Raw genomic sequence first — 24516 nt, forward strand, 5'->3', positions numbered from 1 at the left:
CCCACTCCCCCATGCCACTGGATTTTTGGCATGGTCTGGAACCACACTAACAGTGACTGCACTCTTGTATCCACTGTCAGCATGATTTCAGACTGCATCCTAGGGCTGCCCTCATCTCCTTCTGTTTAAAGAAAGGCGGGGACACAAGAGGGTAGCCCTCAGAATGGCTGGGTAGCTGGCCGGAAGTGGCACTTGCCTCCTCCGATTTCAGAGGAAGTGGGTGCCACTTCTAGCTCTGATGGAGGGTTTTGTGCTGCTGCTAGCAAAGCTTTTTAGCGTAGCTAGAAGCGGTATCCAAGAGGTGAGCACCACTTTTAGCAGGCACTTCCAGGAGGTGGGTGCTGTTTCAAAGGCTCTTTTCACGCCACTAGAAGCAGCACCGACCTCTTAGAAATGGCCGCTTACCTCCTGGGCGCCACTTCTAATGGTACAAAGAAGTTCTGACATCACTGCAATTACATCTGGGTTGGGGGACGATCCCTGCATGAAAACAGACAGGAGAGCCACTGAACCATTGCTCCTTCTCTGGCCCCCCACCTTGTCCACCCACCCAGCTTCTTAGGTAGATTAAAAGGATGTGGTGGTGTAGGGGCATGCATAGATGCTTTGGTGGGGAGAAGGCAGGAGAAGGAGAATTTGTGTATGGTTCAGACCTGCAACTATACATAATTATGTTGCAAATCTTAAATTTCATGTTGGAATTTTAGAAACACTCATTCAACTGTGAATATTGAAGGTATAGTCCAGTTGTATCCAGGCTTTAATCCACAGCAGATAATTTCTAAATCAATGAAACACTTTGATTTAAATTGGCCTTTTGTGTCTTGAAGTTTTAATCACATACTAATTGCTTGCTATAGCCACATAAACATGGTTTAAGGTTGCATCATACTGACAGTGGGGCCTTGCATCTCATTGCTGTACCGTTTAAGTTTGATTCCTAGAGAATTGATTTCTTAAAAATATTTCCAAATACAGTACAATCTCTTTTACAGCCTCCGGCCATGACAAGTTTTTGGAGACAGGTGCTCTTTAGAATTGACACAATAAGGTATTGCTTCCTTCCAGTGCATGTTTTAGAATGCCTTTTCCTTTGTCATATAACTACCTTGCCCTGTCAACCCCTCAAACAAATAATTACTGGACACATCAGCGCTCTGCATGAGATGTAAGGGAAGCATCTACGTTTTTTGATTGGTAGGTAGAATCATACATATTTATGAGTACAGACTGAGCCAATTGAAGAGATTAGATTTGACTAGGTACAAAACAGAAGTAAAATCACCAGATGGATCAGTAGATGACACCTGAGGTAACTTGCCAGTCTTTGGCACCAGGAATCAAGCCATAACACATGGGCTATATAAGGCTGTATGATAGGTGGTCCCCACCTGTTCTTTCTTCACAAATAATACCAACCTTTCAGAAGTCATAAATCCAGTTTAAAGTCAAGTGTTTGCTTTGTATTTGCGCTTTAAATTAAGATATAATTTTATACCAGTTTTAAAAGGAGACAGTTACAGTTGAATCTTTGAGAAAAAGGTAAACTAATTTTTTTAATTACCTCTATCCACCCTACTTTAATCTTTACTGCTCTATTTGTCTGATATTTACCAACTATCATTTACATAGTTTATAAGAAAGAGAAAAAGGCAGCAGAGATTTTTCATCTTGTGAAAAACTGGGAAATAGTTGATGTTTTCTCAATTTATTCAAAGAGAATGGATTTTGAGTAACTTGAAGAGAATGAAATGGTCTTATTTTAGCCATCTAATTTTATTCCTTACACCCAAGCAATAATTAGTTTTCCTTTGCTATTCTGTTATACAAATGCAATTACTGTATTTTTGTAGACCAACATCTAGTCTGGATCCATGATCAGCTCCTTACACAGCCAATGACTTTCTTATCCTCATTATCTATAAAATGGTGCAAGAACAGGGGTAATCTACTCAGTCTGGTTTTCCACAAAAAAAACAACACAAACATAACAAAGTTCTTTCAACATTCAGCAGCTTTATAAATGACCAACAGAACTGGAGGAAAAAGGTTTAATGCTAAAGCCCAAGCAAAATACAATATTTTGTGGACTGAGGAAACTAAAGGTAATATGTCACAGAAGAATACATGAAACTAGACACATATTTTAAAGTCAGTATGTATCAAAATAATTCTTAAAGGGCTGAATGAGGGAAGCAGCCTTCCAGCCAATAGGAGAAAAGGATTTCAACCCACCCATTAAAACAGCAGTTAATGCTGTATGAAGGAAGACTGGGACAACCTGAAATACCACATAGAACATTTCTTGGCATCAACTGCCACTTATACAAGCTGCTTAGCACATAGTTCAGAGTTGCAAAATAAAATATAAACTGAAATTCGGTTACAGTCCTATTCATTATCTGGATAAGTCAAGATGCTGTTCTTGGATTTCAGTTTATTTAGTCCAATTCACCAGAGTAAGGATTACTGGCAAATGTCTGTCATGTTTTGTTCTACTGACAACCATAGGTTTACTCTTCAAATGCATATGACTTTTAAAAAACTGAAGGTTACAATAAACCCATTTAAGATTCCTACTTAAAACAGTTATTGCACTGAATACTTGCAGCAATTGTTACCCTGTTCATTATGTATTATCAATGTTACCATCAGAGTCACTGTAAAATAAAAGTTCCAAACCGAAGAAAGCCTATAACCAGGTAATACGGCAATCCAAAAATGTATCATTTAAACATAGCAAACTGGAACATATTATAGAAGCCTCATTACTAATGACACACCACTACTCTTGGATGACTCAGGGCAAAATATGCAGGAATAATAAATCTAAGCAAAGATTTCAAAATGCAAATAATTTTGCATATCCATCCCAAAGTCTAATACAACTTGAGAAAAAAATGTAGGGGTTAAAAACCTCCCCTGCCTTCTTAAGACAGCTTCACACATTACCAGATTCCACCAGAGAAGGCACTTCTGCGAATTTAATCATCTAAACACAAAATAGACCACTACATTGACAAGTACACACAGGGTTTTCAACAAAAACACACAGGACATGATACAACCCGCAACAAACTCCATTCATGTGCACTACAAAGCAGCAATTGATTCCCTAGTGTGCAGACACACAACCCATCCCCCCCCTCTCTCTCTCTCTCACACACACACACACACACAACCTAGAACTAGGATCTGTGCTATTTAAAATGTCAACACTTTCTATGTTGGGATTTGGGAACACACAAAATGATCCTGAGGGCTATGTCACACATTTGGTTTTCTCCTAGACATGTGGATTACCTCAGTGTAGAACAGTCACCTACATTGTCACTTCCATGTTTGACAGGACTGCTTATCCCCCCCCCCTCCACCCCGCATCTGGGGTTGAGATGCCTTACAGTTAAAAGTCCAGTTTCCAAATGCCTAGTGTAAGGGGAGGAGGCGGAAAGCACATCTCAGCCAACTCTTCCCAAGGACAAAACTGGACTGCCTAAAGCAGAGATCCATGAAAACCCCACCAAGCTTTCCACAAATCAGCTGGCAAACTCATTGCTGTAATTTTTTTAGTGTTTGGGTAGAAATGCACACATCTAACTTACAGGAGACTGTAAGATCACTCCAATTCATGCCTCCCTTTAACATCCAACCCACTTCTCTGCAATCCCCTAAACAGGGAGAGGGAGCTTTCCTTTAAAAAAACCAACTTCCTGGTCTAATTCTTGCCCAAGATACTTCACAACCTTTCTATTTAAAACAGTGTACCCTACAGGGAAAAAACCAGAGACTTCTTTTTGCAGGGGGAAGCAGCTTGTCACAGTGTCTTTGGCAACAACCCTAGTCACACTTTCCTAGAAGCTCCAATTAATACAAGAGTGTCTTGTTTCTGAGTAAACATGCACAGGACTGAGCTGTGGGTCAGTTTATTTGTGCAGAAAAAAGGAAAAGAAGCCACTTTAATAAATTTGGCTAAAACACAAACCCACCTAGCAAAAGGAATGCTTCCTTGGTCAGTGGGCCTTGAAGAAACACATCTTCTACTAACATCTTTTCATTTCATCTCACCACCAGCCTCCCTGCTTGCATTTTAAATTGGATACCAATTGGTTTTCTCCACAAGTTTTTTAGGTGCTATACATTATGTGGTGACAAGCCACTCAAAATTCCATTTTTTGGGTGGGAAAGCATTATAAAAATATTTTTTATCTGGGCAGATTATGAGAGCCAGAATGGTGCAGTGGTTTGGAAACTGGACTTTTAACTGTAAGACCCAGGTTCAAAATTCTCAATTGGCCACAAAGCTTCTGGGTGACCTTGGGCCAGTCCTTGTCTCTCAGCCTCACCTGCCTCACAGGTTGTGAGGGCAAAAGAAGGGCAGGCAGGGCCAGGATGATGTAATGGTTTGGGAATTTTACTCTGACCCTGTAAGATCCACATTCAAAACCCTGCTCATCCATGAAGCTTCCTGAGTGACTTTGGGCCAGTCAGCCATATCTCAGTCTAATCTACCTCACAGGAGTGTTGTGAGGACAAAAAATGGAGGAGGGGCAGGAACCATGTACACCACCCCTGAGTTCCTTGGAGTAAGGAAGGGATGGTATAAAAATGAGAAAAATAAAATAAAAATAAATATTGTTATTTATTAACCCACATGGATGCTTGTTCGCGCACATACTTTTTATGCACACCTGAGGATAAATTGTGGCTACAATACTACAAACACTATACAAACCATGGTCAAACCATGGCTTGTGAGCCACATGTGGCTCTTTGACATAATAATGTGCAAATCTCAGAAATAGGTTGGCTGAGCTCCTTTTTGCACCACAATTAACACAAAAGGTAATTTTCCCCCCAAGTTTTATGACTACTGACTGGTTACAAACCAAGAGCCTCTGCTGGATTAAAACGTATGATTAATGTTCATGGTGAGTAAATAATATTTAAGAATTTCAATGCTTCTCAAAATATTATGGCTCTCAAACATCTGTAGTTCATCATATGTGGCTCTTAGATTAAGCAAGTTTGGATACCCCGGCACTATATAATACTACACACACTTACCTGGGAGTAAGTCCTCATTGAAAACAATGGGACTTACTTCTGGGTAGTCATGCATAAGATTGTGCTGACAGTATGAGCAGATGGGGGAGTATATACACTGTACATAGGATTCCTCACCATTCCCATCAAGTCCTCCCCATCCCCCCACCTGGTGAAGGTGGTGAGTAAGCCCTCATTCACCACAATGGCATTTACTTCTGAGTAGATATGCACAAGATTGGGCTGACAGTGTGCGCTGGAGGGGATATTTACTATACATAGGATCCCCCCTTATCCCCCACCTAGTGATGGTGATGAGCAAGATTGTGGTTACAATCCTGTACACAACTTTCTGGGAGTAAGCCCTCATTGAAGACAATGGGGCTTATTCCTGAGTACACATGCACAAGATTGGGCTGATAATGTGTGTGTGGGGGGGAGGTGTACATCGTACACAGGATTCCCCTCATTCCCACTGAGCCCTCCTTCACCCCCCCCACCTGGTGAAGGTGATAAGCCCTCACTGAACACAACAAGACTTCCTTCTGAGTAGACATGCAGCCCACAGAGTCTTCCCCCTCATCCCCCCACCTGATGAAGGTGGTGTGAAACGGTGGCTACAATCCTGTACAAATTTTCCTGGGAGTATGCCCTCATTGAACATAATGGGGCTTACTTCTGAGTAGAAATGCACCCCCCTGCATCACTTGGTGATCGAGATGGTGGCTACAATTCAACTTCCCTGGGAGTAAGACCTCATTAAAGACAATAGGGTTTACTTCTGAGCGCGCGCGCGCTCGCGCTCACACACACACACACACACACACACACACACACACACACACACACACACACACACACACACACACGATTAAGGGCCCAATCCTAGATAGGTCTCCTCAGAAATTAAGTCCCATTATAGTCAATGGAACTTACTCCTAGGTAAGTGTGGACAGGATGGCAGCCTTTCTGACACCTTCTCCTCAGATTAAGGGCCCACTCCTAGGCATGTCTCCTCAGAAGCAAGCCCCCTCCCAGGTAAGTGTGGACAGGGTGGCAGCCTTCCTGCCACTTTTTCCTCAAATTAAGGGCCCTATCCTTAGCATGTCTCCTCAGAAGTAAGCCCCATTACACTCAATGGGGCTTACTCCCAGGTAAGGGTGGACAGGGTGGCAGCCTTCCTGCCCCTTTCTCCTCAGAATAAGGGCCCCATCCTTAGCATGTCTCCTCAGAAGTAAGCCCCATTACACTCAATGGGGCTTACTCCCAGGTAAGGGTGGACAGGGTGGCAGCCTTCCTGCCCCTTTCTCCTCAGAATAAGGGCCCTATCCTTGGCATGTCTCCTCAGAAGCAGGTCCCATTACATTCAATGGGGCTTACTCCCAGGTAAGGGTGGACAGAGTGGCAACCTTCCTGCCACTTTCTCCTCAGAATAAGGGCCCCATCCTTAGCATGTCTCCTCAGAAGGAGGTCCCATTACACTCAATGGTGTTTACTCCCAGGTAAGGGTGGACAGGGTGGCAGCCTTCCTGCCCCTTTCTCCTCAGAATAAGGGCCCTATCCTTGGCATGTCTCCTCAGAAGCAGGTCCCATTACATTCAATGGGGCTTACTCCCAGGTAAGGGTGGACAGGGTGGCAACCTTCCTGCCCCTTTCTCCTCAGAATAAGGGCCCTATCCTTGGCATGTCTCCTCAGAAGCAGGTCCCATTACATTCAATGGGGCTTACTCCCAGGTAAGGGTGGACAGGGTGGCAACCTTCCTGCCCCTTTCTCCTCAGAATAAGGGCCCTATCCGTGGCATGTCTCCTCAGAAGGAGGTCCCATTACGCTCGATGGGGCTTACTCCCGGGCAAGTGGCCAGGAGGGCACCTCCGAGCCAGCCCGGCGGGCCCTCAGCAGCCGCCAGAGCGCGGGGCTGCGCGGCGACCCACCTGGTGGTGGTTGTAGGAGTTCCTCTGCTGCAGGAAGGCCGCGGCGGCGGCGGCGGCGGCCGCCTGGTGCTGCTGGAGCTGCGGGCTGACGGGCGAGCGGCGGCTCTGCGGGGGTTGCGGGGGCTGCGGCAGGCCGAGCGGCGGCGGCGCGGAGAAGGGCCCGCCGAAGGGCCCGGAGGCGGCGTGCGGCGAGAAGCTCTGGAAGAAGGCCGGGCTCAGCGAGGACGGGCCGGCCGCGTAGAAGCTGCTGCTGTCGGCGGCGTCGGGGCTGGGCGGCGGCGCCATGGCGGCAGGGGCGGGCGGCGGCGCGGGCGGCGGTTGCGGCGGCGGCGGCGAGGACGTCTGCACCGACCAGGGCGTGCCGAAGCCGGGCAGCGGCGGCGGCGGGGACGCGGCGGCCGCCGGCGCGGACGAGGAGGGGGCGCCGCCCGCCGCCTCGGGGCCGCCGAAGCCCGAGCCCAGCCCGCCGGGCAGCAGGTTCCCGGCGCCGCCCAGCAAGTGGCCGCTGTTGGGGGGGGACTCCATGGGGCGCGGGGAGGGCGCGGGCCGCTTCACCAGCCGGGGGGCGGCGGCGGCGGCAGCGGGCACCACATCGGGGGCGGCACAGGCGGCACCGGCCTCCCCCGCTGGCTGGAAGCCCCTGGAGGAGCCGGCGGCGTTCAGCGGCCGGGGGCTGCCCCCCCCCGCGGCTTGTCGGTAGGGTGGAGGGTCCTGGGGGGCGGCTGCAGCAAAGGAGAGGAAACCCCCCCTCTGCTTCTGGGGGGGTTGTGGTGGGGGTTGCAGCTGCTTCTGGGGTGCAGCAGCAGCAAAGAACAATCGCCCCCCTCCTTCTGGGAGGCTGCTTTGGGTGGGTTTAAAGTCCTGGTTGTAGGGTGGGGGGGTTGCAGCTGCTTCTGGGGGGCAGCAGCAGCGACCGTCCCCCTCCTCCTGGCTCTTCTGGGAGGCTGGTTTGGGGCGCTTTAAAGTCCTGGCTGATGGGTGGTTGGATTATTGGGGGGGGGAGATTGCAGCTTCCTCTGGGGTGCAGCAGCAGCAAAAAACGTCCCCCTTCTTCTGGCTCTTCGGCTCCGTTTAAAATCCTGGCTAGAGGTGGTGGTTGGATTATTCAATAGGGGGTTTGCAGCTGCTTCTGGGGTGCAGCAGTGGCAAAGAAAAATTGCCCCCCTCGTTCTGGGAGGCTGGTACGGGTTGGTTAAAAGTCCTGGCTTGGGGGGATTGCAGCTGCTTCCGGGGTGCAGCAGCAACGAAATCGCCCCTCTTCTTGCTTTTCTGGCCCCGGCTGCCGGTTTAAAGTCGTGGCCGAAGGGTGGTGGTGGCTGGAAGGACTGCAGCTGCTTCTGAGGTGCAGCAGCAGCAAGGAAGAGAAGGAAAAACGTCCTTCTTCTGGCTCTTCGTGGAGGCTTGCTTGCTTTGGTCGCCGGTTTAAAGTCCTGGCTGAAGGGTTGAGCAAGCCAGCTGGGGGGTGGCTTCCCCTCCCCTTCCACACACGCTGGCTATGCTGGGCTGGCTCCTGGTCGTGCCTCGCAGCCGCCTGCCTGCCTCTCTCTGTCTCTCCCCGGTGGCGGCGGCGCCTCCTCTGCCGATTGTCAGCCCCCGAAGCGGCTCATGGTTTGATGACGTGGGGGGGGGGAAGGCAGGCAAAGACACAGGGGACGAGCAAGGCGGTGGCCGCAGCAAAGACCCCCCCCCCCTTGGATCAGCTGCTGCTGCTGCTTGGAGAGAACCGGTCTTGGAAAGAGCAGGAATGAGGAAGCGCTGCTGCCGCCACCGATGCCAAGAGAAGGGGGGTAAGCTAGCAAAGGGCAACGCCCCCCTATCTAGACGCAAAGGTTCCTTTCCTCCTCCCGCTCAAATTCGCTACCTGCTGCAACAGCCAAATTAAGTTCCCCTCCCAGTGCAAAAAAAGGACATCACATCACCCCCTGCAATTAAAGAGCTAGTCCTCTTCCCACCCTACACCTATTGAGGAGGGGACACCCACCCACCCCTTCTCATCATTCCTGCTCAATAAGGACCCTGCTCGGTACAAGACATCCCTTGATGTAAGTATATATGTAAAAAAAATAGGGTTTTAGCAAAGAAAGAAAAAACACACCCCCCTCCCTTGCCTAGAACAAAAGACGCTTTTGCAATAAAACAAATGGTTTAGGGCAAGAAAAATAAAAGCTCCCCCTGCTTGTGATCAAATTGATCACGCCTACCACCTATAGTACAAATCTGCTACTAAAATACCTCTTGGGGGGATTAAAAAAGATACCCCCTGGCAATAAATAACCCCCCACTATAATTTATAAAAAAACAAAACCCCAGAATAAATTAAACCCCAGGCTTTAAAGAACAGCAAAGAGGTGCCTACAGGCCAGTCCAATCTAGGCTGCTTTTCTCTTTGAAAAAGCCCCTTATTTGATCATTAATAGCCCCTATTAATTAAAAAATTAACAAAGCCCCCCCCCCAATTGTTGCCTCCTATTAATCAGACCTGTCCTCTTTAGAGCTGGGGGGAAATAGCAGCTTAAAAAATATTGCTATCCACCCATATAGAAATAGTCCCCTTTTCTTGGAGGCTCCAGCAGCAGCAGCAGCTTCCCCAATGCCTGCCTGCTGCAGACACATCAGAACCCCGGAACTGTCGTCACTGGCGTCACACATCACAATCCCCGCCCCTCCTTCCAGGATGCCTGTCAACGTCTCCAGCACAGCATGAGACCACGCCCTCTACATGAATAATTCATAAGAAAGTCACGCCCCTCCCCCTTTCCCGCTTAGCCACGCCCCCTCTCAAAGGCTCTGGGTCTGGCTCACTTACACTGGACGATACCAACTTCGCTTCTCCCCCAACCCCTACCTAATAGCTTATTTGGCCCAATGGCTGGGTTGTAGAGTGAAAGGAGTCATGTTTAAATTTTAAATGGGGGAATGGAAAGGTAATAAGTGACTCTGAAAGTTTTTGGAGAGGGATGGGAGCCAGCTAGAAAAAATAGGCCCCCCACGAACAGACTGTACCAACGTTCTGAAAGTCACTCTCTGACGTTCCAACATAATTTGAAGCATGCGCCTTACAGGAGCTTCTTGCCAAGAGGGGAAAGTGAAACTGTTTGGATGACGGGGAGGGAGAGGGTTAAGTGGGCGGGGCGTTTGCCTGGTAAGACGTGGATTCGTGACCTGAACGTTCCATTTGCTCCTCCCCTTTGCAGTACAAGCCAGGGTCAAGAAGAATTAAGTGGTCCAGTGTCAAGCTTTTTCTTGGACGCTACCACTTTCTGGGGGGGGAATTTTGATGGTTGGATACAGTAGCATCTCATAGAAAACGCCTGCACACAGGAAAAAAGCTGAGGGTCAGGTTGAGCCCTTCTCCCTGTTAGGGTAGCTTGGTCTGGGCAGGAACCTTTAGCTTCTTTACGTAAGTGAACATTGCAACATGCATCCCTCCTCCTGTGCCATGGAACAGTCCAACACAGCCTGTGCATTTGTTTTTAAACTTGTAAATCAGCCCTTGGCACCTCCCCTCCTATGCATTTCAGATCATTTTTGGGATTCTTTCTGTTTGTTTTGTTATTAAAAGGTGTAAAAAAAATTAGCCACAAGAAATCTTATGAGCCAGTGTGGTCGGTTTGTGGAACTCTTTGCCACAGGACTGTGGAACTCCTTGCCACCGGATGTGGTGACGGCATCTGGCCTGGATGCCTTTAAAAGGGGATTGGACAAGTTTCTGGAAGAAAAATCCATTATGGGTTACAAGCCATGATGTGTATGTGCAAGCTCCTGATTTTAGAAATGGGCTGTCAGAATGCCAGATGCAAGGGAAGGCACCAGGATGCAGGTCTCTTGTTTATCTAGTGTGCTCCCTGGGGCATTTGGTGGGCCGCTGTGAGATACAGGAAGCTGGACTAGATGGGCCTATGGTCTGATCCAGTGGGGCTGTTCTTATGGTGTAGTGATTTTGGAGGTGAACTCCAACCTGGAATATCCAGGTTCAAATCCCCCCTCAGCCATGAAGCTTCCTGGGTGACCTTGGGCCAGTCACTTTCTCTCAGCCTTGCCTACCTCACATGGTTGTTGTAAGGACAAAAGGAGGGGAGCAGCTGTGTACACCACCCTGAGCTCTTTGGAGGAAGGGCGGTATAAAAATGTGAAAAACAAAAACAGATCTTCTTGAACCTTGCAGACTAAACTTTTAAAAGTACTTTTGCAATCTGTCTTTTCTCTTTGCAATGTGTGTTGAAGACCCAACAGGAGTCTTTGAAGGTTGTTGTGTGAAGCCTTTACTATTTTCCCCCCAACTTGAAATGGTGCTCTGGGTTGTTGTTTTGGTGTTGGTGAGAATTTTGCAAACACACAAAAAAAGGAAATGGTCAACTTGGAGAAGCTTAAATCTGAATTCAGTTAAAGATATTTAATATATGAATGATATAAAAAGAAGTTGCAAATTCATCATAGTAACATAATACTGGACTTCAAAACAATGCAGGAGGGGCCTCAGTACCTGTTCTCGGACCCCAGTAGATACCAAAAATTGCAGATAAGCAAATTTGCAAATTTCAAGCCCTTAAGCCCTCCAAAGGGGATTGGGGCTGTGTCTGCTTATGGCGAGCTTCATAAAGTGCTCTGGTCTCCTTTGAAGGGCTCAGGTGGGGCCAAATCTGACCAACCTGGGTCCAGGGGACCCGCGTTGAGCCAGATCCGCAGATGTAATATCTGTGGATAAACAGGCTCCGCCTGTACACTTAACCGTTAATAAGCAACTCAACAAGGACTTCACAGTCTCAAGGCTCATACCTTTTATTTGTATAACAAGACCCATGAACCATGCAATCAAGATTTAGACAGTGAGAAAGACAATATAAACAGAAAATGAGAGACAAGCAAGGATAAAATATGAACGCATTAGGAACTGACTCCAGCATGATAGTTTTTTCTTTATTTGTTATTTTAAGCTGCCAGTTGTAGCAATTGTATATTTCATTGTGTACGTCAGCTTCTAGCCTCTACTGACACATTGGTCATAAACCAACTGGCTAAATTTTTGCATGACATTCTAACTAGATGCAGAACCATATTCCCCATCCACTCTAACAATTCTGTTTCTTAGCAGAAAGTCTATGTATATGTTGCTTTGGTTGTATGTCTGTTTTTTTGTCTGGCTACCGATGCCTAATAAAGGTTTTTGAAATTGAAAAAAAAAATATATTTCATTGTGGCTAATAATGTTGTATTAGAATACCAAATTCTTATTTTTCTCAGCTATGGAGTATTATGAGACAATTTTTTTCTAAGAAAAAATGGGGAAGCAGAAGCAAGGTCTTCCACTGCTTCATTTTCCCATGTGTTGTGTGGATATATAGAACTCATCATCACACAAGAGCCTCCTTCTCTGAAATGATGTAGGAGTCCATGGGAGAAATAAACAGTGGAGCTGAGAGGCATTTCTTTCTTCAGATTCCCTGCCTTTTCATTGACTAGTAACATCTATGAAATCAAGGGAAGTAGAAACCTCATGCAGCAGAGTCCACTTTACTTGCTTTGTCCACCTTACTTGCCTCCATACTCCTTCCACTTCCTGAATTGGAAAAGGAGGAAGGGGACAGAAAGGAGAAGGAAATGTGGACGGGAGAACTGACCTAGAACATTGAAGAGTGGGAGGAGCAGCGGCTGGGAGACTGTCAAGTAAGGGGGGGCAGCATTTGGCATGCGGCTGCAGGTGTCAAAGAGGTCTTGGGCTTGCCCTGGTGACATCAGTAGAGATCCTCACGCATGTGAGGATGAATGCAAGAGATATAGGGCGACAAGAAATGTCAGACAATGACTGGGTAGGAAGGGCATTGAACCTTTTTATATGGTGTTGGGGTTCCAAATATGACTGCAGAGGTGGGGAATAAAGCTGGATAGTGGCTCTTGTGATGCATGATGCTGCCACATTGCTCTATGACATTATAGCTTTTTGAGAAAAGGCATTTAAGGCAACATTCCTATGCACACTCACTTTGAAGTAAGTCCCTTTGAAGCTATTAGGAGTTCTGTCTGAGTCAACATGTATAGGGATCAGGCTATTCATCTCTTTATGGAATGGGAAAATTCCAGAGGAGCAGGTATATTAGTCTGTTGCAGCAAAAATGAAGAAAGTCATTTTGAGGCACTTTAAAAGACTAACAAATTTATTGTGGCATAAGCATTTGTGGATTAGAACCCACTTCATCAAATGAATAGCACTTTAGACAAAATGGGCACAGACCCACAAAAGCTGATGCCACAATAAATCTATTACCTTTTTAAGGTGCCACAAGACTTTGTTGTGATAGAGTGGACAGTATTTCTTGTATCTTTGAAATGGAGTGCTTATGATAACTAGAGAGAGATAATAAATGATCAACCAATTCAAATGCTATATATACACAATGGGACTACAAATCCAGTATGCATGAAGAGTTGCATCATTGCCACTTCATTATGAAAGAACAGCAGAATGCCAAAGCAGCAGAACAGAAAAATTACTCACCAGCTGTTATCAGATAGTTGTTTCTGAATTTCTCATGGGTTACCTGAAAATGTTCTAGTGGAGGACATTTAATGATTCTGCTAAGGGGGGGGGAGTGTGTGGGGGGTAACTTTTGTTTGCCCATCAGACATCATGATTTATGACAATTACATGTACTAACCTGGCATGTAGGACAATTGCTAAGTAGTTGTCTTGGTAACAAGAAACTGAGAGGTTTACCCATGCATCTTACACTGAAAGCTAATTTTACATGTATATTTTTAGGGTAGAGTTGAATAACTTAGGTGCATGATTGCCAATATTAACAGAATGTGATCTTCCAGAAATATGTAATGTTTAGTATGTAATGATTGGACCACCGAGGTCCCATTTTGTAGTCAACCCTCCATGTTTGGCCATGAGTCTCCAGGAGTTAGCACCAATCCCCAGGTGAACAACTGAAAGCAATGCTGGAGATTTTAAGAGGGCCTCCTTGTTCTAATGGCATGACATCATGATGCGGAAAGAGGAACATTCTGGAATAGCTGCAATCAGAGTTAATAACCCCGTTGGAAAGCTGAAAGTATTTCATATGAGTATATGAAATGGCCTTATGTTGTTAGGTCACTGATCCAGCCATCCCAGTGCTCTTATTGGTTGAGGCTTTCCATTTTTTCTGGCAGCTGTGTTTCCTAGCCCAGTGGTTCTCACACTGTTAGCACTGGGACCCACTTTTTAGAATGAGAATCTGTCAGGATCCACCGGAATGGATGTCGTGACTGGAAGTGACATCATCAAGCAGGAAAATTTTTCACAATCCTAGGCAGTAATCCTCCTCACTTTTACCCAGGAGTAAGTCCCATTGACTATCATTGTTAAAAGCATATACATAGTAGCCTGTTTGAAGTACATATCTGTAACATTTCCCCAAATGCAGTCACATACTATGGCAGCATCAAGTCTAATATAATGCAAATAAAATATTGATATGAATGGGGACCCACCTGAAATTGGCTCATGACCCACCTAGTGGGTCCCAACTCACAGTTGGAGAAACACTGTCCTCGCCCTTCTACCTCATATTCCTGTACTTGCAAATGCCAGGGACTGAACTGGGGATATTTTAGATGTATAGCGAGTGCTCTGCGGCTGAGTTATGGCACACTCTATAAGTAAAGATGTAAGTAAGAGGGGATTCCATGGGAATTTGGCTATTCCATTAAATATGAATCTAATGTGCATCTCATATAGAACCTTAATGCCAAAAAAGCTCATTTATTTTAATGTACAGTAGATGGATCACACCGTTATGTCTTTTACCAGAAACTTAATAAGTGGGACTGTTTTGCTCATTTATAAAAACTATATTTGTCTCCTATTTTGTTTTACTGTTAACAATTGAGGTGAAGTATTTTTAGCAACAAAATTGCACAACCAGAATATTATTCAGGTAAATGAAATTCTTGACGTAAACAGTTTCTAGAGCATAGAAAATTTGACGGTTAATGAAAAGTCTATTTTGGTAAGACAAAAGAACATATGGAGCTGTGTTTCTTCTCAGATAAATGCGGTTGGTTTTCATTTTGTATCTTCTAGCATATGCAAGTTGTGTAACGCAACAACTTTTCTTGGGGGAAATGCACGTTTTATATTTTCCATTATGCAGTGTAAGCTCTTGATGAATTATACAAAAGTAGGAAAGGCATTCAATGGAAGTCGAATATTTTGGTAAATCATGATTTACGTCTTGTTCAATCATATTGCCAACTTTGGGGGGGGAGGGCTCACTCCTGTGCCTTCCTTGCCATCAATGAACAAGTCAGAGTGCTTTTAAAGACACAGAAGCTGATCCACAAAGCTAAGGAAGCGTCTTTAAAACATATTGTGATTAGTGCTTATCCAAGTTAGGAAAACCATTGGCTGTGTGGGGTCCAATTGGATAGGTTGATATAAACCACTCATAGAGAAATCTTCCCTGGACCCTGAGGGTTATAATTTTTAACGACTACTATTGGCAGGTCACCAACTTCTGGGGTAAGGTGCTCATGTGGGCATGCTGTGCGACTCCAGCTACTTTTGGATAAAATTATTAGGGTTCATTCACTCTATTTTTAGGTCAGGCTTTGGTACACGAAATGCTGCCTTGGTCATGATGGACAACACATGCTGGGAGAAGGACAGAATGCAACCCTTCTTACAGCACAATCCTAGGCATGTCTACTCAGAAGTAAGCCCCACAGACTGCAATGGAACTGGTTCCCAGGTATGTGCACATAGGATTGCAGGCTTTGTCTCCTGAATCTATTGGTGGCTTGTGATACCATTCACTATACAGGTGGTCTCCCTTTATCCGTGAATTCGGAACCCACGGATTTGGCTCAGTGCAGGTTCCAAAGTCGCGCTGGCGGGCCTTACCAGCCCTCCCAGACTCAACCAGAATTGCATTCCAGTTGCATCCCGGAGGTTTTCTGAGACCCAGAGAGGCCATGCACAGCCTCTCCAGGTCTCAGTATACATCTAGACATGACCAGAAGATGCTTCCGGTCACATCTGGAGGTCCTCTGATGGATTCCACCTATGGATTCCATTATCCACATGTTTTGATACCCACTGGGGTCCAGGAATGGGCTCTCTCCCCCATGGATACTGAGGTCTAATTGTATGTCTTTCTGGATAGGCCATATAGATTAGGGATTGGGGGAATTGTTGAACACTGCTTAGATAGCCAGGTCTAAAAGGTGGTGCTGGGGATTACGCAAAAAGTTCCATGGCATTTATACTATGGGATGCCATAGCATTCCATTCCATTTAATATCTGTGTGAAACCCTTGAGTGAAGTCAAGGGAAGTCAAGGGTGGGAGTGAGGTTCCATGAATCCACAGATGATACCCCATTCCAATTTTCTTTTCACCGTTTCAGGTGAGGCAGTCATAGTTAGACATAGGCATTCATTTCTGAGCAAACAGAAACAGATACAAATGGACCCCATTCATATCCACTCCCATTTGTTCTGAAACCTCTGTAGGTGGTAGAAAATGAAATTCTGATACTTGTAAAGAACAGATTGTGAGGAACCTGCACTGAGATTTTATGCACACAACACATTTAGGGCACAATCCTAACCAGGTCTACTCAGAAGTAAGTCCTATTTTGTTCAGTGGGGCTTACTCTCAGGAAAGTGTGGTTAGGATTGCAGCCTTAAGCTCTTGGACATCCTGGATGGGACAAAAGCATTGGAATGAGACACTCATTACATGTTTTTTGAAGCAAAGGCAGCTCATGTTAACTTTTTATGCTTGGAAAGCTCCTCTTTGCCCATGAGGCTTCCATGCTAACTTTGTGACCAGCATAATCAGAGGCATAACTAGGGCAGAGCCTGAGGGGCACATACTCCAGGCACTACATCAATGTGGGGGGGGGGGTGTATGTGACTTCTCCCAGGCTCCAGCCTAGTTAAGTGTGGAGCCTGGTGGCTTCATGCTTCCTGTTCCTTCTCCTGTGGAGGATCCCCTTGAAAGGGAACCTCCACAGCAGAAGGTACAGGGGGTGTGAATCTGCTGCTGTGAGAGCCCCTCCTCCGGGGAAAACCCAGAAGTGATATCGCATGACATAATGTCATGTGACATCGTGCCGTCACTTCCCCGGGTGCTGAGCCAGGGCATTACATCTCTGAGCATAATATATAACGTGAGTAGAGGTGTTTGAAAATGGTGTTATTTTGTTCAGAAGGAAGCCCATTGTGTTCAGTAATGCTAGAATTACTAGCTAGAATCTGTGGGATGACAAGTTGCACCTGCTTCAATTCTCTCTTCTATACACTTGTTAAAGGTCCAGCATCCCTAAAGTTGAAAGTTTGAGCACCCCTGACATAAGGGAGCATTTGTTCCCTTGCATTGGGGCTGCATTGTGGTTGCATCAGTGCTGGAAAGTGTGTATAGGACTGCAGCCTTAGGCTATAATCCTATTTTACTCACCAGAAACAAACACCTCTAAACATGAGAGAGGCATGCCTCATTTCGTTGTGCTTATTGCCTGTTGTACCCTAAAGAAATCTTAACATTTTAAGGAAAATAGAAATGTATATCCAAATGACCTTAATTATACTCTGTGACAAAGGCATCCTACCATGGATTGCACACAGGGCAGTGGCACTTACCTGGAGTTCCAGAAGTTCAGGGTGTGTGTGACATAATGATGTAATCACATCACCCCGAACCTTCTGAGTTCTTGCACTGATTTAAATACATAAAGCCTATCTCCCTTCGGCAACTTTTGGGCTGCTTTAAGCCCAGCCAACATGTGCTCTTATTGATGAGTGGCGAAAACACAATCCATGGTAAGACTGCACAGCAACTGGGCCCGAAGTGGCCTGAAGATCACCGAAGCGAGGCTCATTTATGGTGATGACAGTCCCCGTCAAACCTTGTGCCTGGGGGCAGTCTGCCCTCTGCCCTGGCCTAGTGACACCACTGCTCTGTGAGCCTCAGAGGATACCAAAGGGGGAGGTAGCCTTCACCTGCCAAGGCCAGTATACAACAATACACACATATCCCTAGGATAGCCAAGCATCATAATATTTATAAAGGACTTCCAAGTAGTGCCTTTAAATAGTATGTGGGCATTGACATGGAGGACTAAAGAATGAATCCACTACCTGAATGGTTGTCTCACCAGGCAGACTGGCAGCAGTCCTTGGCTTTGCAGAATATGCTTGATGCAGCAGTACAAAGCAATTCATACAAAGTCACAGGAAGCCTTGCTCAGAGTTGCCAACAGATTTAAAAACAAAACAAAATAAAAACCAGCCTGGCCAGCTTTTTGTTAAAACCTTTGGGCCAATTCCCAGAATTCTTTGGTGTAAAAGCCAGAGTTTGGGGCCGGTTGCTAGAATCTGCTGAATGAAATTGGATTTTATTTTTTAAGATGAACTTCAGAATTGCTTATGAGGCTTCCTTAGCCTGCATCAAGCACAGAGCATAGAGAGGGCACAAAATAAGAGAAGAGAAGACAATGCAAAGGACAGAGAACAGAACACATGTTCATAAAAAGACTGGGAAGGAATGCATCACCCCAAATAAATTGGTCCATCAGTCCATTATAGAGAGACTAAAGCCAGAACTGAAACCTATCTGGGGGCACCATTCTCTTACCTGTAAGTATTGCCTTCTAACCTAGATATGGAGCACTTGCTGAGGTTACTCAGTGGTGAAGGAAATACTCATGAAGAATAGATGTTAGTACATGTTCCGTCCAAATATTCCAACTCCCTTCTAATGCCCGCTTTTTGGCTAATTAACACCCTCTTTCTTTCTTTTTTCCAAGGACAACAGCTGTGGTGTGCAAAGAAATGAACAGAACTCCGTATCAGTTGAGCAATTAACAAGAATTTATTGCAACAAACACATACACCCCCTGCAAGTTCTCTTGTCCAGAGACTTTCCCTCCCCCAAACTCCACTTACCTCAGTGGGTAAAGGTCTGAAGCCTCCAGTTCAAGTCCAATCCAGTCTCCAAAGCACTGTCCAGTCTTCCCAGTCCAGTCTTCTGCAGCAGAGTCCCTCCTCTCCAGCAGAGTCCTGGCAGTCCTCTCTTCTGTGTCCTCAGCAGAGTCCTGGCAGTCCCCTTTTCTCATAGGTCTGGGTCAGGTAGCGTCTGGTCTGGGGTGAGGGTACCTCTGTCTCCTTCTGAAGCTGCCTTTTATCCTTGGATGTCTCATAATCCAAAATGCAGCTCACCTATGAGCTACCTTGTTAGCCCCTTGTTAAGTCCAAATTAGGCTCAGGTGAGCCATCTCTTCAGTCCATGTCCACTCAAAGTCCCATCAAGGTCAAATGAAACTCAGGTGTCCAACCAGGTATCCATTGGCCTTGATTGATTACAGATGTGGAGCCAGCCCTGCCCTTCCCAGAGCTGTCAAACAGCTGTCAAAACATGGAATCGCTGTCAACACCACATCATCCACCTGATGATCTTCTGATCCTCCATTATAGTACCATAGAAGTTGGTCAATCCTCTAGCACAGGGGTGCCCAAACCCTGGCCCTGGGCCACTTGCAGCCCTTGAGGATTCCCAATCCAGCCCACGAGGAGCTCCCAGTCTCCAATGAGCTTCTGGCCCTCCGGAGACTTGCTGGAGACTGCACTGAACCAGCACAACTGCTCTCAGCATGACAGCCAACTGTTCGACCTCTCACCTGAGCTGTGGGATGAGGGCTCCCTTCGTGGCTTGCTGTTTCACATCTGTGATGCAGCAGTGGCAGCAAAGGAAAGGCCAGCCTTGCTTGTGCAAGGCCTTTTACAGGCCTTGAGCTATTGCAGAACCCTCATTCATTCATATAAGTTCCATCTCTAATATATTCATTTATGTGAAGTTATTCAAATTTGAAATGTAAATTAATTCTTTTTTGCCGGCCCCTGACACAGTGTCAGAGAGATGATGTGGTCCTCTTGCCAAAATGTTTGGACATCCCTGCTCTAGCACTAAGAATATGGGCTAGGACTCAGGGGTATCAAATCAATTTCACACCGTGAACCAAACGGTATTCATGGCACCCGCTAAGGGCTGGGAGTGACATCATTAAGTAGGAAATGACATCATTAAGCAGGTGATGGCCAGAAGTAAGGACTTTCTTCTCGCATAGGAACTCATTCATTGCAAATGACAAAAAAAGAAAATATGCAAATCTTAATTGTATTTTCAAGTTATGGGAGAGCCATATCACACAGGTTGAGACATCACAGCTCAGGCACTCTGAAAACTAACACCTCAGCAGTAGCATTGCTGCTGAAAGAGCGGCCCATGTGATAATTGGGCTGTCCTAAAGCCTCAGGAGCATTTCTCTCTCTCACCCTATTGGTCTGCTCCTTCTCTCATAGCGCTCCATGACTTCTGATGCTTCCTTCTGCTTCCCAGAGCCTCAGCGGAAATGGTACTGCTGAAAAGGCAGCTCTGGGAGAATCCAATCACCAAGCGGGCCAGATAAAGAGCTTCTGTGGACCGTACCTGGCCCGTGGGCTTTATGTCCAACATCCCTCCGCTAGGTAGTACAAGAGATGCTGTGGTGTGGCAGGGGTAGTGTCATCATGGAGGGGTTTATGGCAGGGGAGAATGTCTGACAGGTGTTCTGACCTTGAAGCCTGGGCAACTTTTAGTGAGCGCTCAAAATTCTGCAGTCCAAGCTTTGTTTTCCCCTTGACTTAAGAATGGCTCCCTCTCTTGAGACTTTTCGGCGAGGCCTGAAGACCCTTCTGTTTAAACAAGCCTTCTGAGTTCTTGGCCTTTTTAACATCTTTTCAACATCTTTTAATTTTTTACAGGCCTGATTCTTTTATGACTTGCTGCTCTGTGCTCTTTTTACCTTTTTACTACTTTTTATCTGACTACTGTTTTTATGATATGTGTTAATATGCTTTTATCTGTTTTTAAATTATGTTTTTAATCTGTTTTAACCTGTTGTAAGCCGCCTTGAGTCCCTTCAGGGAGAAAGGTGGGGTAAAAATAAAGTTTTATTATTATCATCATCATCATCATCATCATCATCATCATCATCATCATCATCATCTCTGCATGTTCCAGGCACCTTTGTGAGCCTCACCACTGGGCTACCGCTGTGTTAGCCCTGCACCAGCCAGTGCTAGGCTAGCACTGGGCTAGTGAGGGGCGGGCGCCCAGCTTCCGCCGCTTGGCAGTCTCACGGACCGCCGAGCCGCGGGATGGTAAGTGGGGGCAAGGAGGGGGGCGGGGAGGTGGAGTTTCGGGGAGGGGGAAGGCGTGGGGAGGGAGGAGAGAGGGCGGATGGAGGCGTGCTGGGGCGGGGAGAGGGTGGGTGGGAGGCGTGCTGGGGGGAGGGAGTGTGTATAATGGGGTATTCTGGTGTGTTAGTGTCATAGGGTACGTAGTAGGGAATGGATATTCCTCATAAAAAGCAGCCAATTTTGTACGTTAAATTGTATTTATTTTTGCATTTCTCTCAGTGCATTGAAAAGACACTTATATTCAGGTTCTGATAATATGCAGATGCATGCAAGTGTAATAACTGAACTTGGTCAAAGACAGGAGGTTGACCAACGGGCAGCGCAATGCTAACTTGCAATGGAACAGGGAAGCTGGCAGGCCTGCCCCATATCCAGCACGAGTGTGGGGCTGAAAGCTACTCAGCCTGGGGCACGAAGAATCACTTCCCCTTACCCTGGGGAGAGCTGCTGCAGCCACAATGAATCTACTTCGATCTGCACCACCTAAAGATCTGAGCAATCCAGAGCTGCCTGGGCTGCCTGGGAATGAGGTCAGGATCTGGCATAAGTGCCGTATCCTGGCCCCAGCCCCTGCTCTCCCATCGCCTGTCCGCTGCCTGCCCTTTACCCACCCGGAAACACCTCCCTGTCTTCCCCACACCCCCACAGACCCCCACGCTGGCCAAGTTCAACCAGCACAAACTCACCCTATTTTACATGTCCTTGTGCTGGCCCAGCTGACTCAGGAGTAGGTGCAAAAGTGCTTTAGGGCATGCTTGCGACCCTCTTGGGACAACGCACAGGACTTGGGCCAGCCCAGTGCATTCTTAGGATTGCACTCTACAATGCTCTTTATTTGTGGACCGCCCTGCTAAAACATTGCCGCCTGAAGCAGTTTCTTTGATTGCTTGTGCAATAGGTCAGCGCTTCTTGCTTGGGTAAGTAAAGATCCAGAAGAAAGAGGAAGAAAACATCCCATGGTGCTGTAGAGAGAAGCCTGGTTTAAGTTTAGAAAATCGAGAGCCCTTGAAAAAAAACAGCAGCAGGCTCAAATCCGTTGAGCAATTTTCTAAAATTAAATCAGCCTTCGACAGTATCTTGGGATGCTTCCCTCTGTGGATTGCTGCAGAGCAGCTCTTTCTTTTCTGGGTGAAAATAGCAGCACCTTGCTTCCAGCTTTTCAAGGCCCACTAGGCAAATGGTGCAAATCCACATGTGCAAATGGTTCTATCTGTCTGCTTGCAGAATGGGGCCCTTTGCTCACAATTTTCCCTTTACCCCTTCACTGCTCTCAGGGAGACACTTTTGTGGCACTATCATGTAATGCTACCATATGCAGAGGCGTATTTAGGGTAGGTCAGGTGCGGATGGCTGCCCTGGGCACCACTTGAAGGGGGCACCGTGCTACTGAGCGAGAAGACAGCCAGGGGGGCAGCCAGATCACAAAGCCCCCACCTTGTACTTTGGTGATTTCACAATTCGGCTGCCCCCATTCCTTCTGCTCAGTGGTGCCCACTTCAAGTGGCAGTCTGTACGGGAGAAGGAATGGGGGTAACAGCCAGACCAGAAAGCACGTGTTTGCCAAGGCTGTGTCCTGCTGCAGAGTCCCTTACCCCACAGCTGGATTTTGATCTCACATACAGGCTCATTTCTTCTTGACACCAAAGCGGGACCATAAAACAAAACAAAAATGGTTAATTTTGCTTTCCGTGTGCAAGCGCAGTTATGCTCATAAAAACATAAAATAAATGAATGTGCAAACAGTCTGCTTGCTTTGACTCCCATGAAGAAATGACTAATTAAAAGGCCTGTTGTGACTGGGAGGGCACGGGAAATAACTGATTAAAGGGCTGATTTCAGTCATGAGGAGGCAGGAGAAGCAGGAGCCAGCTGAAACCACACCAAACTGGGGGACCTCTGCTGTTTGAAGGCTGCAGTCTGAAGCGCATTTTCCAGAACTGAATGAGACTTTGGAATAATCTGTAATCCTGCCCATCAGGATGGGCATGGGGGGCGGGGGGGTTTATGGGAAATTGAGTGCTATATTCAGTACCCTGTTGAACAACGGTTCTAGTGCTGCATCAAGCTTATTGCATAAAGCAGTGTCTCAGCAGTCCTAAATTCTTGAACTCTTGGGTGCAAAAAAGAAAGGCAAAGCCTAGCAACTACGCCTGAGCAATGTGGCCAATCCTATCCAACTTTCTAGCGCTGATACAGCCATGCCAATGGGGTGTGTGCTGCATCCTTCAGTGAGGGGCAGACATTGGGGCTACATTGCCGCTGCATCAGTGCTGGAAAGCTGGACAGGATTGGGCACCAAGACGAGGTACCTTGCTCTCCAGGAGATGCAAGGTATGAAGGACTGTACCAAGAGGCTGTGCCAGCAAATCACTCTGCGACAGCAGCTGACTTGGTGGAGTCAGCCTCGATCAGCCTTCTTGCACGGATGTTGCTCAAGGGCATTTCCTCTTAGCGCAGCAATTTTCAACCTTTTTTGGAATGATCTCTGTGGTCTTTGCCTCTTGTGATGTCACTTCTAAGAAACTCTTCCTGGTTCTGTGGCTCTGTTTCTAGGGCAGCTGTCTGGTTTCACAAATTGTCTCTTCCTCTGTTCCTTCTAGTTGCTCTACAAACAGAGCTGCAGAACCGGAAGTGTTTTTCAGTGATGATCAATGCTGTGCTCCAAACTCCCATGGCACACCTTTTGCAGCACACTGGTTGAAAATCACTGCTCTCGTGATTCAAGTTTCTGAAAGTCATTTCCTGGTTAGACACACTGAAATCCAGAATGCAAAAATAAGTTGTCACTCACCCTTCCCCTTTACTTTCCATTTCACATTTCTGTATCCTTAGAGGAAATGTTGTTAGGCCAGAGGGCAGGAAGCAAAAGTTGTAACAGGTCAAAGGCTGTAATCCTCTGGACACTTTCTTGGAAGTTAGCTCCACTGAACAAAGCAGGACTTATTTCTGTGTAAAGCAGTAGCATAGCTAGAGGGGGACAAAAGGATAGACACTGCAAGCACTGCAATACGCCGTGTAAGCGACCCCTCCTACACACCAACGGATACATTCCAGGCAGCAAAGGCAATGTGCAGGTGCTCACTGAACCAAATGGCGTTCCTTCGCATCACTGCCTGGAATGGCTGCAAAGGCGAATGGAAGGGGCTGCTTACACTTTGCATTGTGGTCATAAGAACATAAGCAGAGCCCCGCTGGATCAGGCCAAAGGCCCATCTAGTCCAGCTTCCTGTATCTCACAGTGGCCCACCAAATGCCCCAGGGAGCACACCAGATAACAAGAGACCTGCAAGGCATTCTGGGAATTGTAGTTAAGAAC

The 24516-nt window shown here is 46.6% G+C and overlaps 1 protein-coding gene across 2 annotated transcripts in view; it reads right to left on the reverse strand.

The window, feature by feature from the left end:
• CPEB2 (cytoplasmic polyadenylation element binding protein 2) overlaps positions 1 to 7054 on the reverse strand; it is a 68011-nt gene extending 60957 nt beyond the window's left edge. For both annotated transcript variants that reach the window (XM_066632413.1, XM_066632412.1), the window contains exon 1: positions 6976 to 7054. The gene's annotated coding sequence lies outside the window, so the exon portion shown is untranslated. The remainder of the gene's footprint in view (positions 1 to 6975) is intronic.
• Positions 7055 to 24516: the final 17462 nt, after the last annotated feature.

This window comes from Tiliqua scincoides, chromosome 6, assembly GCF_035046505.1.
Source record: "Tiliqua scincoides isolate rTilSci1 chromosome 6, rTilSci1.hap2, whole genome shotgun sequence".
Taxonomy (NCBI): domain Eukaryota; kingdom Metazoa; phylum Chordata; class Lepidosauria; order Squamata; family Scincidae; genus Tiliqua; species Tiliqua scincoides.